The following is a 22,732-nucleotide window of genomic DNA, read 5'->3' as shown; positions in this document are numbered from 1 at the left end:
ATTTGAGGTTGCAAACATAATGTGGAATTGCAATTCATATAGCTGGCTTTTTAACTAGAATAGCAAAGCTTGTCAAGAAACATTTTTAATGTTGACTCGACAAAGCCTTTTTTGAAACTTTTGAAAAAAGTGTAAAATATTTAAAGGATAATTTTGATTTGGATAATCCAATCCTCACGTATAGTGTAGGAGTGCTAAGGTGTACACTACCAGTCAAAAGTTTTTGAACAGTAAGATTTTAAATGTTTTTTAAAGAAGCCTGCATTTTATTTAATCCAAAGTACAGAAAAAAAATTAAAAATGTGAAATATTTTTACTATTTAAAATAGCTGTTTTTCAGTTGAATATATTTTAAAATGTAATTTATTCCTGTGATCAAAGCTACATTTTCAGCATCATTACTCCAGTCTTTAGTGTCACATGACCTTCAGAAATCAGTGTTCAAGAAACATTTTTATTATTATTATTATCAATATTTAAATACTTTTTCTCAGGATAATTTGATAATTAAAAAAAATTAAAAGACCCAAAGATCAGCATTTATCTGAAACAAAAAGCTTTTGTAACATTATACACTATACCATTAAAAAGCTTGGAGTCAGTGTTTATTTATTTATTAATTGTTTTGGGAAAGAAATAGAAATTAATACTTTTATTTACCAAGGATGCTTTAAATTGATCACAAGTGATGATAAAGACGCTTAGATTGTTACAAAAGATTTCTATTTAAAGTTAATCCTGTGCTTCTGAACTTTCTATTCACCAAAGAAACCTCAAAAAAATTCTACTCAGCTGTTTTCAACATAATAATAATAAAGGTTTTTTGAGCAGCAAATCAGAATATTAGAATGATTTCTGAAGGATCATGTGACTGGAGTAATGATCCTAAAAAAATCAGCTTTGAAATCACAGGAATAAATAACATGTTAAAATATATTCAAATAGAAAACAGTTATTTTAAATAGTTAAACATTTTCACATTTTGATAGTTTTTGCTGTACTTTGGATTAAAAAATGCAAGCTTGGTGACCAGAAGAGACAAAAAATATTAAAAATCCATGGATATGTGTGTGAGTTAGTGTGTGTGTGTGTTTGTGTGTGCTTGTTTTACATTTTACTTGTCCAGGTGAGACTGTTCTACATAATCAGTGCATTAATGCCAGCTCACCACAGGTAGCCATCTATTAAATATATACACACCCTCACACACAATTCTGATCCAATGAAGTTGCTTCCAGCCGACAGCACTGATCTTCCTTGTCCTTCCAATTCAATTTTTCTCCTCCGCTCCACAGCACAGGAGCTCTATTGGTATGCTAATACAGTCACACAGAAGTGTGTCCTCTTTAAAATACACCAGCAGACTGGATGGGGTCATTGTACAGAAACACACACGCACATACATCTTGCATTTCAATATTTATTCTGAAATACAAGGATGCTATACATGTAAACAATGCGGCTGTTATATTTAGTGCAGTAAGTATTCAACATCAGTGTGTAACAATGAAATTCAGAACACCATAACAGTGACCTGGCAACCTCTGCATCACTGCAGCAAGTTTTTCATCTGTGTATGTTTACACCTGTTGTTTTATAAGCAATGTCTACACTTCAGACACTATAGACCGCACAACACATCTTTTATGTATTGTACCTTTGTACGCTTTCTGTAATGGAACAAAACCACTGGGTTGTCACTGTTGACACGCTCCCCTTGAGATTCAAGCTGCAGCCCACCTAATGAGCTGGAAGCCAGGCATCAACTCCAGCCCGATGAGTTCTGCCACTTTTGGTCTATAAGGGTCCAATTGGCATTCAGGTACCACAAGAAACGTCTACGGCTTTATCAAAGATCCAAACTGTGTAAAATTGCTGATGTAGCAGGAGAGTTTGAGAGGAAACAGGAGTGAGAGAGGTCAAAGAACGCAATGATAAGGCTGATTGCAGCACCCATCAAAGCCTCGTGATCCACGCTTGTGTGTGGAGATCAACGTGAAATCCACTGTCAGCTTTCATCGCATCACAGCCGGGGAGGCATTTTGGGAGTGAGAGGACAGGACAGACAGAGGGATTGGAAAGAGGTGAAGCGTGTCGGAAAGAACATGTGTTTATGAAGTGACGGCACTGTCTACCTGTCACACACGCATGCGCGCACACACAGCGGTGCGTATCTGTCACACAGCTCTGATTAGAGCAGACAGGTGTGGAGGTGCTGGTCAGGTGAGGCCTGCTTGAGGAAGTGTGTTCGCGTGCTGCAGGAAAGTTACTGGTTCATGACAAAGGATGGACACGCACTCTTCAAGGCTCTTGTTCTGGTATTGGACATGCTTCAGTTATTATTACCCTTGAGTCTGTTCAGGGTGCCAAACTTTGACATATGCAAGAGAATTTTATTTAAAAGCAAGTTAACCCTTAAAAACCTGAGCATTAACGGGTTAGTTCACCCAAAAATGAAAACTGGCCTATTATTTACTCAACCTCAAGGCATCCTGGGTGTATATGACTTCCTTCTTTTAGACAAATGGCAATTTGTGGGATCTTTCTTTTCAACAGTCCAAAACCAGTCCAATAAAGCACATTCATCCACGATAAAAAGTGCTCCGCACGCCTCCTGGGAGTGAATAAAGGCCTTCTGTAGCAAATCAATGCATTTTTGTAAGAGAAATATCCATATTTAAAACGTTATAATCACTTTAATCTAGCTTGCGCCAACTGATCGTACACGTAAGCAGCTCCGGGTGGATGACGTATTACGCAAAACAAAAGAGAAGATTGGTTCCCTTTCGATACTTTCACTCGTACTGCGTCTGTAAAGACGCTATGGGAAAAGCTCCTTTTCTCCTGAGACTGAAGCATTTCAATAACGCAGTGTAACTGCACGGCCATTGGTTCGTGCAGTGTTAAAGAAACGAACCAATGGCTCGGCAGCGGAGATGCACAAACCTATGGCGATGATTCGCGCCCGATCGCGCCAAAAGGGGCGGAGCATCTGGCTATATAAGCGAGCATTTCGCCATAGGGAACTCAGATCCTTCTTCTTCAGCGACGACTTCTGATCTTCGCAGAGACTGACTACGCAGACTTCGCTCAAGCAAGCCTCTTCTTCGCCGTTGACGAGCCTCGCAGCGGATCTTCACTGCTCGGCGGATTGACGCTCCGGAGCTGATTCCCTGCTGCTATCCGGCGAACATCTAAAAGAGCAAATTAAGAGCAAATTTCTACGGCGTTGTTCCAAATGCCACGGCGTTTTTGTCGCTCGTGCAGAGCCCCTCTGCACGCCGCTGACACTCACGCTGAGTGCGTCTCGTGCCTGGGTCACGCCCACGCTGAGGCTGCGCTCATTGAGACGGAATGTTCCCACTGCGGGAATATGAGTCTCACTTCCCTCCGCTCGCGGCTAGCTTTCTTTTCAGAGAGCGACGCCGCTTCTCGCGCCCTCCCGCTTACTTCCTCGCAAGAGCCTGCTAGGAAGAAGCAGCGGGGCAAGAGATCTAAGAGCGTGGTGACAGGCGAGCTCACGCCGGCTCAGACCCCGCGTGCCTCGCCTTCACCACATGGAGAGGAATCGCCAGTTCTCTTCCTGCATCCTGACCAGCGTCCCTCTGCGGCTGCGAGCGATCTGGTCTCCTTCGGAGGAAGTGAATGCGAGGATGACAGCATGTCATTGGCCGCATCTGACGCAGAGGAGTTGTCGGGCTCTTCCCATGACCCCGCCCCCTTGCCGTCTGCGCAATCCAGCGCCGCCAGCGCCGGTATGGACGCCGAACTGTTCCGCGTCCTATCTAAAGCTGTTGAGGAGCTGGATCTTCAATGGTCTCCTCCCGAGGAGCCCTCTAGGAGCCGGTTGGACGAATGGTTTCTGCCGGGGCGCCGCCAGGCCCCTCGTCAGCGAGCTTCACCATTCTTCCCCGAAGTCCACGACGAAATCTCTAAGTCCTGGCGTGCTCCATACTCCGCCCGCCTTCATACTTCCTCTTCTGCTGCCCTCACCACGGTCGATGGCGCTGAGGAAAAGGGCTACGAGAAGCTGCCCCCGCTGGACGAGTCAGTTGCTGCGCACCTTTGCCCGCCCACCGCTATCGGTTGGAAGGCGAGGGCGTCACACCCGTCTAAGCCTTGCAGGACGACCTCTACCCTCGCTGGACGAGCGTATTCGTCTGCTGGACAGGCAGCTTCAGCGCTTCACTCTATGGCGGTACTCCAGGTGTACCAAGCAAAGCTCCTCCGCGGTCTGGACGAGTTGAACCTGGACGATTCCCCGCTCAGAGAGATACGTAGCGCTACGGATTTGGCGTTACGCGCCACGAAGATGACGGCTCAGGCGATCGGGCGATCGATGGCCAGTTTAGTGGTGCTGGAGCGCCACTTGTGGCTTAACTTGACGGAGATCAAGGACGCGGATAAGGTCGCCTTCCTTGACTCCCCCATCTCGCCGACCGGCCTGTTCGGCCCAGCTGTCGAGGGTTTCGCGGAGCGCTTCACCGCGGCGCAGAAATCGTCCCAAGCTATGCGACATTTCCTGCCCAAACGCTCGAGCTCTGCAACGGCTCCTAGTCGCCCCAAGCCGGCGCCGACTCAGCAGCCTGCGAAAGCCACGCCCCCAGCTGCGCAACCAGCGCCTCAGACGGAGCTCCGTCCTCGGTCACGCCCAGCCAAGCGCTTTCCCTTCCCTAAGCGTCAGGGACCTCGGCCAAGAGTGGTGCTGGACCAGGCGCCGCCAGCGTCTTCCTGATCTCAACAGCAGGAAGAGGGAGGGGCCAAGTCTCGCAGCAGCCGGACCAGCCCCCAAAGTGCCTCTTTTAAGCCCTTCTACACTCCGTTCTGTTCCGAGTGTAAGGGAACTCATGTTTGTAAAAAATGTAGCTGTAACTCACGGGCCCTTTATATCAGTGCCCTTACAGCAAACCGCTGTGATAGCGGGAAAAATAAAAAACAAACATTTTCAAGAAAAGAGCAAATTTCCTCTTCCAATGCTTTCAGACAGCATACAGCTGTGCGAACCATTGCAGCCCCTAGCGACACGATCCGCGGCATGGCAAGCCATCCCCGGAGTGTCAAAATGGGTTTTGGGTATAATAGAACGAGGCTATGTACTCCAGTTCGCTCGAAGACCTCCTCGCTTTCATGGTGTGATCACCACCTCAGTTCGCAGCAAAGACGCACACGTCTTGCGATTGGAGGTAAAGAATCTGTTGGCCAAGGGCGCCGTGGAAACGGTCCCCCCAACACAGAGCGAGTCAGGTTTTTACAGCCGTTACTTCCTCGTTCCAAAGAAGGATGGCGGTCTACGCCCCATCCTCGACCTCAGACAGCTGAATCGCGCCCTCATGAGACGGCCGTTCAGAATGCTTACACTAAAACAGATCCTCACGCAGATACGCAAAGGGGACTGGTTTTGTTCACTAGATCTGAAGGATGCATACTTCCACATTCAGATCGCCCCCCATCACAGGCAATTCTTGAGATTCGCCTTCGAGGGAGTGGCATATCAATATACAGTCCTTCCGTTCGGACTGTCGTTAGCCCCTCGCACGTTTACAAAGTGCATGGACGCAGCACTTTCCCCTCTGAGACAGATGGGAATCCGCGTCCTGAACTATCTGGACGACTGGCTCATCCTAGCCCAGTCAGAAAGCGAGCTAACACACCACAGAGCCTTAATCCTCAGCCACTTAGAGTGCCTAGGACTCAAGGTCAATTTTGCCAAGAGCGTGCTGTCTCCCAGCCAACGCATTGCGTTCCTGGGAGCAGTTTTCGACTCATGTCAAATGAAGGCAGCAGTTGCGCCGCAGAGAGCCCAAGCCATTCGCAGGCTCGCGGCTTCCTTCAAAATAGGAGCCCTTCGCCCTCTCAAGGTTTTTCAGAAGATGCTCGGCCTTATGGCCTCAGCATCTCCAGTACTTCAGTTGGGTCTGCTTCAGATGCGCCCCCTGCAGTTCTGGTTGAAACCAAAGGTTCCTCCTCAAGCGTGGCGTTTGGGACGCCAGCGCATCAAGGTAAATCGGGCCTGTATAGCAGCCCTGGCTCCTTGGAGGTGCGCTCAATGGATGGAACAGGGCGTTCCCCTGGACTTGGTGGTCAGAAGGAAAGCGGTCTCGACAGACGCCTCCAACTTAGGTTGGGGGGCGCTGTGCGACGGCCAGCCTGCTTTCGGCCTATGGTCGAAAGCGGAGAGTCGCCTTCACATCAACTGCTTGGAAATGCTAGCAGTGTGTTTAGGCCTTCACACCCTTCTACCTGCGCTGAAGGGTCACCATGTCTTAGTCCGTTCGGACAGCATGACAGTGGTGTCCTTCATAAATCACCAAGGGGGCCTCTCGTCGAGACGTCTATTTATGATGGTAGAACGTCTCCTGAAATGGGCTCAGCTGCACTTCCGCTCTCTAAGAGCGACGCATGTGCCAGGCAAACTGAACCAGGGAGCAGACATGTTGTCTCGGAGCAACGTCTCCTCAGACGAATGGACGCTTCACCCTCACACGGTTCAGCAAATATGGGCTGTCTTTGGCAGGGCGCGAGTAGATCTTTTCGCCTCAGAAGACAATCATCACTGCCCAATTTATTTTTCAAAGGAACAGGACGCATTGACCCAAGAATGGCCCAATCTCCTGTTATACGCATTCCCTCCTATCGCTCTGCTGCCACAGGTCATCAGGCGAGTGCGGGAACAGAAACTCAAAGTCCTGTTAGTGGCTCCATTCTGGCAGAACCAGCATTGGTTTCCAGATCTTCCCAGGCTGCTCTCAAGAGCACCATGGCCCGTGCCACTGAGACGAGATCTCTTAACACAGGCGAACAGAACGATTTGGCACCCCCAACCGGAATTGTGGGCGCTGCACGTTTGGGCTCTAGACGGGAGCCTTTAAGTCTCCCTGAGTCGGTTTTGAGTACTATTTCACAAGCTAGAGCACCCTCTACGAGGCGGCTCTACGATCTCAAGTGGTCTGTCTTTTCCGCCTGGTGTTCCACCCGCGGTACGGACCCAATTTTATGTGACATATCTGTGATATTGTCCTTCTTGCAAGAGCTGTTGGATAAGGGGAGATCCCCCTCCACGCTCAAGGTCTATGTTGCAGCTATAGCGGTATTCCATGACCTTGTAAACGGTCAATCTGTGGGAAGAAACGACTTGGTCGTTCGTTTCTTAAAGGGGTCAAGGCGGATTAATCCCCCTCGCCCCATCACGGTTCCGTCTTGGGACTTACCCACAGTGTTGAGGGCCCTGAAGGGCCCTCCCTTCGAACCGCTTCAGTCCATAGGCCTTCGCCCCCTGACGTTGAAGACTGCCCTGCTATTGGCATTAGCATCAGTCAAACGCATGGGTGATTTACAGGCGCTCTCTGTGAGCCCCGTTTGCTTGGAATTCGGGCCAAATGACTCTAAGGTCATCCTGAAGCCAAAGCATGGGTATGTTCCCAAAAGTCTCTCTACACCCTTTAGAGACCAGATTATTTCCCTTTTGGCTCTTCCTCCTACGGAGCAAGACCAGGGATTTAACCCTCTCTGCCCTGTCAGGGCTCTGAGATGTTATATAGAGCGTTCTGCCCCTTTTAGGCAGTCAGAACAGCTGTTTGTATGTTTTGGTGGCCGCACCAAAGGGTGTTCGGTCACAAAACAGAGATTATCCAAATGGATTGTGGAAGCCATCACGCTGGCTTACTCCTCTTTGGGCCTACAATGTCCCATGGGAGTAAGGGCCCATTCAACGAGGGGCATCGCCTCGTCTTGGGCGTGGTCTAGCGGGGTTTCCATTGCAGAGATTTGTGCGGCGGCAGGCTGGGCCTCACCGTCCACATTTGCTAGATTTTATAACTTGGACGTTCCAGTCTTACAGACTCGGGTCCTTTCCACATAGTGGTATGTGTTACCAGTATGTTATATGTAGTGCGTCTTGGCCTCTGTGGAGCTCCAAGTGTACTTATTCCTTGGAACGGATGTTTATCAGGCTATCTGATCGAACAAATTGGCCCTTATTAGCCCTTTAGTGCTAGGGTCATGTTAGTCGTTCCTCTACCTTAAGCACGGCGGGATTGTACTGGTTCCCCATAGCGTCTTTACAGACGCAGTACGAGTGAAAGTATCGAAAGGGAACGTACTCGGTTACTTTCGTAACCTCGGTTCCCTGAGATACGGGAACGAGTACTGCGTTGCTGGCCGTGCTAGGTAGCTGCACGACTCAGTCGTCGCTTCAGTCGAAGTACCTGAGTTCCCTATGGCGAAATGCTCGCTTATATAGCCAGATGCTCCGCCCCTTTTGGCGCGATCGGGCGCGAATCATCGCCATAGGTTTGTGCATCTCCGCTGCCGAGCCATTGGTTCGTTTCTTTAACACTGCACGAACCAATGGCCGTGCAGTTACACTGCGTTATTGAAATGCTTCAGTCTCAGGAGAAAAGGAGCTTTTCCCATAGCGTCTTTACAGACGCAGTACTCGTTCCCGTATCTCAGGGAACCGAGGTTACGAAAGTAACCGAGTACGTTTTCCCTTGCTAAAGTAAGGAAACTTTGTTTCCTTTGCTCCTGTAAACAAAGATTGGTTTGTGTGAGACTCACTGGCTGACCTACGTCATCCGCCCGAAAGGGCTTCAATGTACGACCAGACCGTGAATTTAATGGTAAAAAATTTAAAAAATGCTACAGTAAAAACCTGTGAAATGGTTAACGGTAAGTTCCCCTTCTATATTCGGTGAAAAACTGTTGGACATTGCATGTAATTTTACGGTAGTATACCATTTTTGGAAGTGAAAAAGAACATAAAATTTATTTTATTTGATGTTTTTTTGTTGAAATAACATTTTCTTAGTTTTTTTCTTGGCAGTTTTGTACATTAGGGTTGTATGTTACATCTAATGTTGTTAAAGTAAAGTTTTTTGCATTATTTCAGTTGTATGTGTGTTACCATGATGGTGTTTAGTGTTTGTGTGAATGACACTCTGCACCTTCTTTATATGTTATTATTTAAAACCTCCTTGTGATGGGCTTTGGTTCATCATGTGATGTTGTCATCACCACCTGCTTTTGGTGGTTATCAGTGTATTATAAAGGTACAAAACAGATTTCAGTACTTCAAAAGGTTGGTACATTACCATTATATCAGTTAATGAAATTACGCTATTTACCTGTAAATTTAAGTGAAAACTGTAAAACATAAAAAATTGCTACCATATTTTTTACTGTAAAATTCTGGCAACCACAGCTGCCAGTTTTTTACCGTAAATTTGTACAGCTTTTTTTTTTTTTTTTTTACAGTGTAGATTTAAGTGATTATTACATTTTAAATATGGATATTTTTCTCACCAAAAAAGCATCGTTTCAGTACAGGAGGCCATTATTCACCCCTAGAGCCGTGTAAGGCACTTTCTATTGTGGATGGATGCACTTTATTGGACTCATTTTTGATTGATCAAGAGAACACCCGCCCATGCCATTTTAAAGCTGGGAAGTGCCAGGATAACTCTGATTGCATTCGTCTGAAAGGAAGCCATTTACAGATAGGATGCCTGGAGGATGAGTAAATAATGGGCTAATTTTTAGGTGAACTATCCCTTTAAAAACCCCAGCATTAGTAATGTACTTTCATGTTTACTCATAAAAGTTTTATAGAAAGCCTCTGTTCATTTGTTTAACAGAAGCGTATATATTTTTTTAATATACGGACAAGTACTGTTCAAAAGTTTGGGTCAGTTTAAAAACGTTTATTCCATATAACGTTTATTATGTGTTCATTTGATCAAAAGTGACACTAAAGTAAATAAGTAAAATGTTTAAAATGTTAAAAAAGACTTTAGAACTTTCTATTAATCAACAAATCCTAAAAAATCTGATTTTCAGCAAAAATCAAATAAACAGATAAAGACATAATACAACTGAACAACTGTTTTCAACATTGATGATACGAAATGTTTCTTGAGCAGCAAATCAGCATATTACATACATCATGTGACACTGAAGGCTGAAGTAATGAATATTTCACAATATGGCTGCTCAAATAGAATCAAATTCATTCAGCCATGGTGAGCATGAAAGATTTCTTTCAAAAACATTACAACTTACGAACCACAAAATTTCAAATGGTAGTCTATGTTTTTGTTTTCCTCATAAAAATTCTTTAGGAAGTCACAGGATTTTTTTATGTACTTACTAACCTTATCTAGTCCAGTATACCTCATTTTTTGCCAAAGTGTTCTCCTAAGTAAGCCATGATTAGAGAAAGGCACCCAATATCAAGCTGATACTGACTCTACTGTTAATACCATTTGTGGCTGGGGACGTGTTGGATAAGATGAAAATGGAGTTGACATTTGGGATCTATTATAATAACTTTCCTGTAATCCAGCCTCTCATCCACAGCACTGCTGCAATCCTTCAGGGAAATATCTGCAGTTTCATGGACTTGCTAGCAGGATTCATATGGAAAAATAAACAAGCTGTTATTTCCAATGTTTCTTTTCTTTTCTTCAGTCCTTCCACTGTGTCTTTCTTTTGTTTATTCATTGATACATTTGTCATTTATTTAGTCTTGTATCTTTTTCCCTCCTTTCATACCTGCGCCCTTTACAACGCTCTGCATCTTCCAGTCTGCTGTTTTGTTTTTGTCCTGCTCCATCACCCTCTGTGGCGTATTCAGGTGTGGAGATCTTTCATCCGTTCTTTCTCTTCTCTTCCGTCTAGCACAAATGATGGATAGAGTTTAGTCCTCTGCTTGACTCTCCAGCAAAGTGGATTTATTTGAATATATTTCCACATCGCTTATGATAAATCTTCATCCTCTGCAGGGGCCGGAGGATGGAGGTGATAATGTGTGTGTTCTTAATTGCTGAATATCCATTGAAGAGACAGTGGTGCTCTTAATATTTAATGCAGCAATTTTTCAAAAAAAAAAAAAAAAAAAACTCTCAATGGCTATATCTCATCTTTTTCATCCTCCGCAATAAATTCTACACTGAGATCTTAAAGCAAATGTACTTTACCTGTAGACAGTCCTTCACCATCCTCTTCCGCTTTTCATGGAAACGCAGGACGTCCACACACACGCGAGCACGGCTAAGGTCAATTACCGTCTCCTCTCTAGCCTGAAACCATGAGATAAAGCCTGTCATAAAGAACCTCTTTGATGTGCTGTGGCCTTTGGGACTTCTTTTTGTTAAATTTACGACATTTTAAAATACCTCCGCTTTACGAGTTAATTACCAACATATTTCTGAGTTAGAGGGCTTAATGTGTCTTCTGGCTTATGTCCTAACATTATGAAGGAATATGTTCAGCGATACCGGCACTCTGCAGTCCATCAGTTAATGATATATATACGCTGAGGTTTGGGCAGCTTTAAATGTCCTTTACTGTCTTTAGTGCTATTCGTATGGAATCAGTAAATATCCTGCTGCCATTTTAATGGCATATTTGAAGAGCCGGTTTAAGTTTTGATATTCTTTTTCTTGTTCTTATGAGCCATAATGATGCAGCAATGTCATTTTATCAACCCTGGCTCATTTTAATACTTTAAAATGTAATTTATAATTGTGATGCAAAGCTAGATTTTCAGCATATTTACTTCAGTATTCAGTGTCACATGATCCTTCAGAAATCATTCTAATATGGTGATAAATTAGTGTTGGAAACAGTTGTGCTGCTTTTTTTTTTTTTGTAACCTGTTCTACTTTTTTCAGGATTCTTTGATCAAAAATTTTTTATAAAATAGAAGACATTTGTAACAACAAACACCTCGTTCAAAGTTTGTGGTCTGTACATTTTTTCTTTCTTTCTTTTCTAATACTTTGTTCAGAAAGGATGAGTTAAATTGATTAAAAGTTATAGTAAAGACTTTCTATTTTGAGTATCTTTATAGAAAAGATTTCTATTTTGAATAAATGCTGTTCTTTTTATTCATCAAAGAATCCTTAAAAAAGTATAACATGTTCCAAAAAAATATTAAGCAGCACAACAGTTTCCAACATTGATAATAAAAGTAATAAATCAGTATGATTATGTCACTGAAGACTGGAGTAATGGCTGGTGAAAATTCAGCTTTGCGTCACAGAAATAAATTATATTTTAAAGTATATTAAAATAAATTGCAATAATATTTCATAATATTACTTTTTTCTGCATTTTTTTTATAAAAGAAACTTTGATGAGCATATAAGACTTCAAAAATCTTACTGAAACTTTTGAGTGGCAGTGTACATTAAACCTGACCCTAAACCTAACCAATATACAAGAAATAAGAACAGGTAGTGAAAGCAAAAGTGAAATAAAAAGTCATTTGTCACGCTTGCTTCAATGAGTCTTTGAGCTTTTTTATAGTGACTCATGTTTCTTTGAGCGCTCCACATTGCAAGTTTTGGCACGTTTTTATTACAATCGTACAGGCACGTATTGCTGCGTTTTTATTAGGCTGCTTGAGGTACATCTTGTGGCTGTTCAGAATTCAAATATTAGTGCCACTAAAGTTTAATCTTCTATCATGTTGGAAATATCTCCTACACCAAACCCAACCCTAAACCTAACCGATAGTGTTAACAAATGCACAAAAGTGATATAATAACGCATTTATTGATGCAGCCGTGCTATTTTAACGTTCTTATGCACATTTTAGCTGTTTTGTCGAACCATAGTTTCACTGCATTTGTATTGGAGCTTTTCATCACTGCAGTGATTTGTTCATACAGGTATGTTTTTTCAGATGTACAGAAATGCATATAGAAGCACATATTTCCAATGAGCATATGTAGGCAATGCTGTACCAGGTTAGCTTTCGAGCAAGTTTACTACATCAAAAAAGCTATTCAAATGGAGCTTGTTGTGTGATTTGAATGCCAAAATGTTCTAGTTGTACACATATTTTCATTGCTCAATGAACCGCATAGAAATAAGTCTTTATTAATCAATAATCTGCCCCGTTATTGTGTTAAAAGGAATAAAAATAGATGGTGTTTTACTGCTACAAGTGTTCATTTCAGATGAAAACTGCAGTCCGTTGTTTTAAATACGTGTTTTTCCAATGAGCCTATGCTGAATTTTATTCAAACGGTACTGAAACAAGTCGACTTTTTGCCAAATATCCAAATTCTCATTACCACGATAAGTGTCAAACAGTAGCCCTATGGCACTTATCGGTAGTCAAAGATGATTTTCAAAACACATTTTTAGTAATTTCCTCCTTTTAAACTCAGAGATGTCAATTCAGATGGAAATTAAATCAAACAATAGTAGGTAATTCAGTCCAGACTTTTTACTGGATGATGGGAGTAAAAAAAGGACATATTCAGTTCAGACAGCAATAAAATCATCTGCTAGCTCCTGTAGATCCTGAAATAACCTCACGCTCTTATATAAAACAATTGCAGTCTCAATAGGACTTTTGTCATGAATCATTAGACGTCAGCGCAGCAGAAGATGACATACATGTCTGGGCACTATTGTCTAACCTGAGAGAAAATAGATGTTTGCTCAGTAATGGAGAAAGCGGCCTTATCATTATCAGTGAGAGGGTTTTGTAATGGATTTTCGACTTTTGAATAAAATTCAGTTATGTGAAAAAATGTGAGTGGTACTTTACAGTGACAGAATGATAATGAAAGTTGACTCTCTTTAAAGGGCAGTGATGCAGTATGTTCAATGTTAAAATCACAGTTAAATGTGCGCCGGCAACTTCATGTGAGACAAGTTTAACAGTCTAATACTGTGATAAAAACATTGTTTCTGGTTCAGCCAATGATGTGAGTTTGGGGGCGGGGTAGTAATAATTTTGTTTTGATAATAATGATTACCTTACCTTTATGAAGCATGAGATCTTTACTTCTCAGATCACTGTTGTTTATTTTTTTATGAGTCTAACTTATATGAAGTGAATCTCTTTTTAATAAGACATGCTAATAAGGGAGAAGAGAAAAGTAGAGGAGAGAAGAGAAGAGGAGATTTCAGTATCGGAACAGGCCAGGCACATAGATACGCTTATATTGTCTTTCCCAGCACGTCAGGCGGTCACGGTGCAGAGATGGTGAATAATGCACAGGGGGCAGAGAGAGAGAGAGAGAGGGGGTAGAGATAGACAAGTAGGGAGAGAAGGAGAGAGAAACTCTGTTTTTTTTTTTTTTTGTGATTCTGAAGTTGATTTGGTTTTGTGAGGCCTCAGCTCTGGAGCCTGTGGCAGTGATTATATTTAAGTCCCTGGAAACTCAAGAATATTATTCTAAACTTTCATTCTAGCCTTAAAGGGATAGTTCACTAAAAAATGAAAATTCTGTCATTATTTACTGCTTTATGTCATTCCAGAACTTTAGAATATCTTATTTTTGTTCTGCAGAAGAAAGAATGACATGAGGGTGAGTAAATGATGACAGTTTTCATTTTCTCTCCCTGTAAGTAAAAACAAAACAGAACGTTTCTAGCTTGTGCCATTCAATACTACACTGTTTATTTAAAGGGAGAGTTCACCCTAAAATGCATAATAAAATGTGACCCTATACCACAAAACCAGTCATAAGGGTGAACTTTTCGAAATTGAGTTTTATACATCATCTGACAGCTGAATAAATAAGCTTTCCATTGATGTTTGTTAGGATAGGACAATATTTGGCCAAGATACAACTATTTGAAAATCTGGAATTAAAAAAAATAGCCTTTAAAGTTGTCCAGATGAAGTTCTTAGCAATGCATATTACTAATCAAAAATTATGTTTGGATATATTTACGGTAGGATATATACATAATATTATTGTGGAACATGATCTTAATGTGAAAATTATTTTAAAAAGGAAAGAAAAGGAAAGGATTTGGGGGCAAAAATCAATAAGTTTGACCCATAAAATGTATGTGTGGCTATTGCTACGAATATACCTGTGCTACTTAAGACTGGTTTTGGAGTCCAGGGTCACGTATTGTGCAGTTATTTTCCATACAGTGAGGAAATAGGTTTGTCAACTATAAAAATACAATAAATGTAATACAAAAGTGGTTCATATGGCTCTTAGACTATAACATATATCAGATTTTTGGGTCTCACTTGGGTCACAAATCTGTTATATGTATATTAGTTAAACAAACTGACAATATGCAATACATTTTGATATTTTGTTTACTCATCCTCAAGTTTTCCAAGATGTAGACAAGTTTGTTTCTTCTTCAAGAAACAAGGCTTTGGAGAAATTTAGTATTCTCACCAATGAATCCTCTGCAGTGAATGGGTGCCGTCAGAATGAGAGTCCAAACAGCTGATAAAAACATTACAGTAATCCACATGACTCCAATCATCGATTAGTGTCTTGTAAACTGCAGTAAATGTTGAAACCAGTATTTTACCAGGACCAGTATTTTAGTAGCTTTGGAACATTTTTAGTAAATTTCGGAAACATTTCAGAAAATTTGGAAACTTTCCAGGATTTTTTTGAATCTTACAAGGATTTTTGGAAAGTTTTTCCAGAAATGTTCCACCCTTTTGCAACCCTACATTTAAATACAGTGTTTTGCATCAAGATGTATAAATATAAATTAAAAATTTCTCACAAAGCTATTATATGGCATCAGAAGACTTGAAATTATCTGTTTAGAGCAACATAAGGCTGAATAAATGATGATATAATGTCATTTTCAGGTGAACAATGCCCTGAAATTTTTTTTTGAGGAAAACATTTCAGGATTTTTCTCCATATAATGGACTTATATGGTGCATATTTAACTTCCAAAATGCAGCAACAAACAATCCCAAATGCAGTTGTAAATGATCCCAACCAAGGAAGAAGGGTCTTATCTAGTGAAGCAATCAGTTTTTTTCATTAAAAAAAAAAAATACAATTTAAATACTTTTTAACCTCAAACGCTCATCTTGTCTTGCTTTTTCCGGAACTCTGTGTATTCTTGCTTATAACAATTAGGGTATGTCGAAAAACTCCCATCATATTTTCTCCCTCAACTTCAAAAATCATTTCAAAATCATCCTACATCGTTACAGAAGTACCGACCCAGTGTTTACAAAGTTAACATGCAAATAAGATTAAACACCCTTAACAAAAAAAGTAAAACAGCGATGTAGGACGATTTTGAATTTGAGGGATAACATGTGATGGGAGTTTTTCGACATACCCTAACTGTCTTGAGCAAGACAAGGCGAGAGTTTGACATTAAAAAGTATATAAATTGTATATTTTTTTAATGAAAATAACCAATAGTTTTGCTAGATAAGACCCTTCTTCCTCAGCTAGAATCGATTACAACCGCATTTGGGATTGCTTGAAGCTGCATTTAAACTGCATTTTGGAAGTTCAAACTCGGGGCACCATAGAAGTCCACTATATGAAGAAAAATCCTGAAATGTTTTCCTCAAAAGACATAATTTCTTTACGACTGAAGAAAGAAAGACATGAATATCTTGAATGACAAGGGGGTGAGTACATTATCTGTAATTTTTTTGTTCTGGAAGTGAACTTCTCCTTTAAGAGTACGTCCATATCACACTACAGAAATTATTGCGCCGTAATGCATGCATAAGACATTTCTACACCTGTTTCTCTAATGCAGTACAAGCTTGTGCACTTTGGATACTTGCAGTATTCCAGCAGGAGCTGTAAATCCCTCTTGTGCCACGTTTGAGGCCCCATCACACCCCATTTGCCAAACACAGAGTCCGCCCGCCCCCCTGAGCAACATCAGAATACATTGTATGTCTGCTCGAGTTTTTGATGGTTGATCACACCCTCAGATTGCCCTCTGGGAGATGTTCTCTGAATTATAATACAGTTGGCGTTCTGTATTTTACATCAGCTGCAGTAGTTCCCCTCTCACTCTGTCATCACGATCGCTCATCAAACGTGGCTTTCTGACTGAATGTGACTGAAGGGATTGAGCTCCTAAAAGACTTGTACTTAAAGGAACGTCCCGGGTTCAAAACAAGCTAAGCTCTGTTGACAGCATCTGTAACATGCCATAGATGATTAGCACAGAGAATAATTGTGATGTGGCTTTGTTTGTAAAAACAAGCAAAAATGTACTGTAGAGTACACTCTTAAAAATAAAGGTGCTTTAAAAGGTTCTTCACAGCGACGCCATAGAAGAACCATTTTTGGTTCCACAAAGAACCATTCGGTCAAAGGTTCTTTAAAGAACCATCTCTTTCTTACCGTTTTATAATATGAAGAACCTTCTTTCACCACAAAAAACCTTTTGTGAAACAGAAAGATTCTTTAGATGTTAAAGGTTCTTTATGGAACCATTTAGAGAAAAAAGGTTCTTCTATGTCATCGTTGAGCACCATTATTTTTAAGAGTGTAATGCACTTACAATAGAAGCCAATATAGGAGCCTTATAGGAGTTTTTTTTTCTTTGTTAAAGCACATATTTTAATTCTTCCCAACAAATATGGATTGTTTAAAGTTTAAAGTTGTCTAAATCACTTTTCCTAGGCTGATAAATTTCTGACAATTTCTGTGATTTTTCTCCATGTTAAAAATGTAATGTTAGTGCATAGCATTTGAAATTTATTGGCATTTATATTTACATGCTCATGACGAGAATTGAATTATTGAAAGTAACTTGTACAGACAAGGTTCGATGATTTTAAATGATTTAATGATTTTATCACATTAGTGACATTTTTATGTTTAAGACTTTCAAAATGTACAATACCATTCAAAAGTTTGAGGTCAGTTTTTTTTTTTGAAAGAAACAAGTACTTTTGTATAGCATTACATTGCATTATAACATTACATTGATCAAAAGTGACATTAAAGACATCAATAATGTTATGAAAGATTTCTATTTTAAATAAATCCTGTTCATTGCATGGAAAGTGTACCACCATTTCCACAACATTAAAAAAAATAGTTCTTGAGCAGCAAATCAGCATATTAGAATGATTTCTAAACAATCAATGATGCTGAAAATCCAGCTTTGCATCACAGAAATAAATTGCATTTTAACATATAATCAAATAGAAATCCATTATTTTAAAATGTAATAATTTTTCACAATATTACATTTTTTTTTTTTGATCAAATAAATGCAGATTTGGTGAGCATGAGACACTTGTCAAAACATTCAACTGCATATATGTTTTGTCTGTTTTTACAAACTGAGGAATGAGTTAAAAGTATTTTTTGTTGTAACTTGTTGAACCATGAGCATTTCTTCAGGAAAAACCTAATTTATTTCAAATACCAGTAACTCTTCCCCTGAGTAGCAGATATATTGTTTGTTGTACATTATAAGAGTTGGTGCTCAGTAATATTAGGTGACATGATTCTAAGATTAATTTTGAAGAAACTGTAATGAATGTTATTGTGAATTTGTTTTGACAAAGACTTGGCTGGGTGAGAAACAAAGGGAGAAATTCTGAGTAAAAAGGAGGAGGAGGAGAAGAAAAACATCCAGCATAAATATTAATTTCTCTTTTGTTCAACAGAAACGACCCAATCGGATCCTCAGTGAAATCCAATTCCCCTCAAATAGTTTTGTTATTCATATCCTGCCACTGTATATTAACATGGAATACTTCAAAACGAAATCACAGCAATCCCTCGGGATCATGGCAAATGTGGATTTACCACATTTGTTGATTTCAAACAAATTGGATTTAACTGACATCTGCGGTCATAAATCAAACATTAACAATGAATAAATCAATATCTCTACTACAAGGGACAAATATAAAACGGTTTATTGTAAATACATCTGCGAGAGAGCGAGAACCCACAATAGAAATGTTCAATGATTAATGTTTTCTCCTAGTTGTTTGAATGAAATGACTATTTTTTCTTTCTCCATAGTGGTTGTAAAGCTTTTATTTGTTAGTATTGCATATTAAAATAATATGCTAGGAATAAATAGCTCACAATATATAAAACAAGGAGGATTCTGAGTGTAATTGGTACAAATAGCCACAGATATCTCAGTGTCACACAAGACTGCATTCAAATCATTTTGAAATGCAGCCACTGTTTCAGAAATGGAGATGAGGGGAAAATATGCTTTTCCGTAATTAATTTCAACGTCTTATAGAGAGAAGACGAGGCGGACTTATTAGGAGAGTAGTGCCCTCTGGGCACCAACATATGGAGGCTACGTTTGGCTTTAGGTGACGTTTAATGAACTTCTCGTGATTATGAGTTCTGATAGCAAAAATAGCCCCCACAGGACCTGAAGGAGCCCCGTATCTACAGGAGAAGCAGACTTTGTGGTTAGCTTTAGGTTGTGTCCCACTGTGATTCAGCCTTACGACGACGCGTTCCCGTTCGCCTCGCTGACAGCCAGATGTTTTTCGAGACTGGAGTCATGTTTTCTTGTTGGCTTGGCCTTAGGGCAGCCTTCCATTGCGAACATAGAAGAATAAAAAACAGGAGAGAGATGAAGAGGGTGGCATTAATTACTCATCCATGAATAATGCAGATTTGCTTGTCAGATGAAGGCTTTCAGTAATCTTAGGGTCATTATCAGTTGCTTTAAAATGAGCTTGTTTGCAGCATTTTTCTTCTCAAATTAGTCTGGAAATTTAAGTCTCTAGAGTTGGACAATAAGTAATATTGCGTAATTTTTTTTGATGGAAAATACTTAAGGATCTACGCTACTTTTTTTTAAACATTTGGACAGATTTTTTAGCTTTTTTTTTTTTTAAAAGAAGTCTCACATAGGATGCTTTTATTTGATCAAAAATAGAGTAAAAGCAGTAATATACAAAACGCTTGCTTTTGAAAGATGGCTCAGTACCAAATTTATTTGGTCCAGCTTGCTCCACTGAATCTCAGACTGTAAGTACACTACCAGTCAAAAGTTTTTGAACAGTAAGATTTTTAATGTTTTATAAAGAGGTCTCTTCTGCTCACCAAGCCTGCATGCATTTGATCTAAAGTACAGCAAAAACAGTAAAATTTTAAAATATTTTACTATTTAAAATGACTGTTTTCTCTTTGAATATACTTTAACATGTATTTTATTCCTGTGATTTCAAAAGCATCATTACTCCAGTCACATAATTCTTCAGAAATTATTTTAATATTCTGATTTGATGCTCAAAAAACATTTATTATTTTTATGTTAAAAAACAGCTGAGTAGAATTTTTGAAAAGAAATAGAAAGTTCAGAAGAACAGCACTTATCTGAAATAGAAATCGTTTGTAATAGTATTAATATTATTATAGACGTTTGTCTTTATTATCACTTTTGATCAATCTAAAGCATCCTTGCTAAATAAAAGTAATAATTTCTATAGTTTCTTTCCCAACAACAAAACAAGCTTTTTATTTCAGATTTCTAATCATCAAAGAACCCTGAAAATAATGTACCCAGCTGTTTTAAATATTGCTACTAAAAATAACAACAACAACAACAACAACAACAACAATAATAATAATAATAATAATAATAATAATAATAATAAATGTTTCTTGAACAGCAAATTAGCATATCGAAATGATTTCTGAAAGATCATGTGACACTGAAGACTGGAATAATGACGCTGAAAATTTAGCTTTGATCACAGGAATAAATTACATTTTAAAATATATTCAAATAGAAAACAGTTATTTTAAATTGTGAAAATATTTCTAAATTTTACCGTTTTTGCTGTACTTTGCTGTACTTGCAACAAAAAAACTAAAATCTTACTGTTCAAAACGTTTTGACTGGTAGTGTATGATAAATAGTATATGTTTCAATTTTCTACAGAGCGTTCAAAATACAGAACAAAGGCAATGGGAGTATCGTTTCCAACGTGCACTGTACTAGGTAGACCAATCACAACGGACTGGGCCATCTGACCAAATCAGAGCAGAGTAGGCTCACAGAAAGGAGGGGCTTAGAGACTAAATCTTAGAACTGCTTCGAACGAATCGTTTGAGAATCGCTGGGAAATGAGGTGATACTAAATGTATGTTTTTAAAAAACAAAAGCATTGTTTGACATTGAATGCATGTAAATCTATTGTAAAAGACTCCCAAAACAATATTAGAAAGCTTAAAAATGGCATAATAGGGGTGCTTTAATATACTGTGTGTGTGTGTGTGTGTGTGTGTGTGTGTATACACCACTAGAAACGCTTTTGAAATGAACTTTCAATGACTCCATCAGATGCCGTTTTTATTCAATTAAATCAAGTGTGAAATCACACATGGGTTGTCAGTCGGCAGTGAAGGATAAATTTGGTTTGCACCTTTTAATCGAAATTTTTTGTCTTTCTTTCTCTATATCTATCTTCGATTTTCCTTCCTTTCCTCTCTGCATGACTATATTTGGACCCGTCAACCAGATGCGCTGTGGGTTTTGGTGCGTCGCATTCTAAAACGAGCCGTTAGCGAGCAGGTACATAAGCTGCCAATGACAATGTCAGATTTCCAGCATGCAAAAAACGAGGAATCATTAATAACCAGGCCAGGCAGGCTCTGTGCTCGGGTGGTACGTTCACCGCTGCACATTAAAAGAGTAACAACGATTTAATCGTCAACTCTTCTGTGAATTGTTTCCAGGCAACCTGTCTTAAACGTAATGATCTCAGTTTGATGAAAGAACTGGAAGGAGACTTAAAAGAGAGGCACGGATGAGCGCGGTGCAGCGTGGGGGGCTGGGAGTGGAGAGTTTTGCTGCGCTGTCAGATTTTTTTTGTCTAGAAAAGTGAAATGTATTCACGGAGGACGATGTTTCGTAAGACGTATCGGCTGGTGTTCTCTTTCTTTTTAATGGTGCGTTTTGTTCATGCGCTTGTTGTTGCCTGAACCGACCTTTTGTTTAAAGATCAACAGATCTGTGCAGGGATTAGAGAGTTAGTTCTCCAAATGACTGAGAGAGATGCTAGATGGAGGGCTTATCTTGAGGGGGATGGCTGGTTGAAAAGCTGTTCGGCTGGAGAACAGGAAAACAATGTGAAGAAAGCCATTTGGAAGGGAAAAGCAAGCACAGCCTACTTCTTTAGCTCCCTTTGGAGCTGTCACCCTGTCTTGACGTGCATGGCTGCAGATAGCATGCTGACCAGAGGAGGCTGACAGGTGGAGCTGCCCCCCTCATTCAGGCTTCCAGAAACACCTCCGAAATACATGACGCTAGGCACAACCATTAAAGTATGTCCAAAAACCACACAGAGACTGAGTAGAGGGGGAAACAAAGAAATGGGAAAGTTTCCTTCACGGCAGACAGGTATAAATGAAATGCGATGAAAATGAAATTACATTTGTTGTTGGCTTGTCAAACATTGCACACCTGCATAATGTGATTATTAATGCTGTATGCGATGGAAATGGTATAAACCCACTTCAGCTTGAAAACTTTACATTTTTGCCTAAAGTTTTGAGTAAAATCAAAGTGGTGCTAAAGTTGGAACTTACAGTGGCTCCAAAAGTGTTTGGATACTTATAGATGTCTGAATGTCATTGCATTAGATTTAAAATATAAACAGCGAGTGGCATCAATTTTACAACCCAGGCTCATTGGAAATACATGGCTCTATATACATTTCTGCAACACCGTAATTATGTACTTACTGCACGTTTTGCGGCAGTCTCAAAGAAAAATGTCCAAGACATACATTCAATGCGTGACCATGGCACGTTTTTATTACATAAGTACAGCCACCTATTGCTGCATTTTATTACTTTGCTCAAGGTACATATTGCAGCTGTTAAGAATTCAAATATTGAGATATTGTCACTAAAGGTTAATGCTCTATCATGTTGGAAATATCCCCTTCACCAAACCCAACCCTAAACCTGACCGATAGTGTTTACAAATGCAAAAGTGGTATAAAAACGCATTT

The 22,732-nt window shown here is 40.0% G+C and overlaps 1 protein-coding gene across 1 annotated transcript in view; it reads left to right on the top strand.

Annotated features, from left to right (window-relative positions):
- Positions 1 to 22,732, top strand: part of ptprt (protein tyrosine phosphatase receptor type T) — a 335,410-nt gene that overhangs the window by 145,707 nt on the left and 166,971 nt on the right. The gene's annotated exons all lie outside the window — the stretch shown is intronic.

Source organism: Garra rufa, chromosome 12, assembly GCF_049309525.1.
Source record: "Garra rufa chromosome 12, GarRuf1.0, whole genome shotgun sequence".
Classification (NCBI taxonomy): domain Eukaryota; kingdom Metazoa; phylum Chordata; class Actinopteri; order Cypriniformes; family Cyprinidae; genus Garra; species Garra rufa.
The sequence above is the reverse complement of the archived record's forward strand: the minus strand, read 5'-3'. Positions and strand labels throughout refer to the sequence as shown.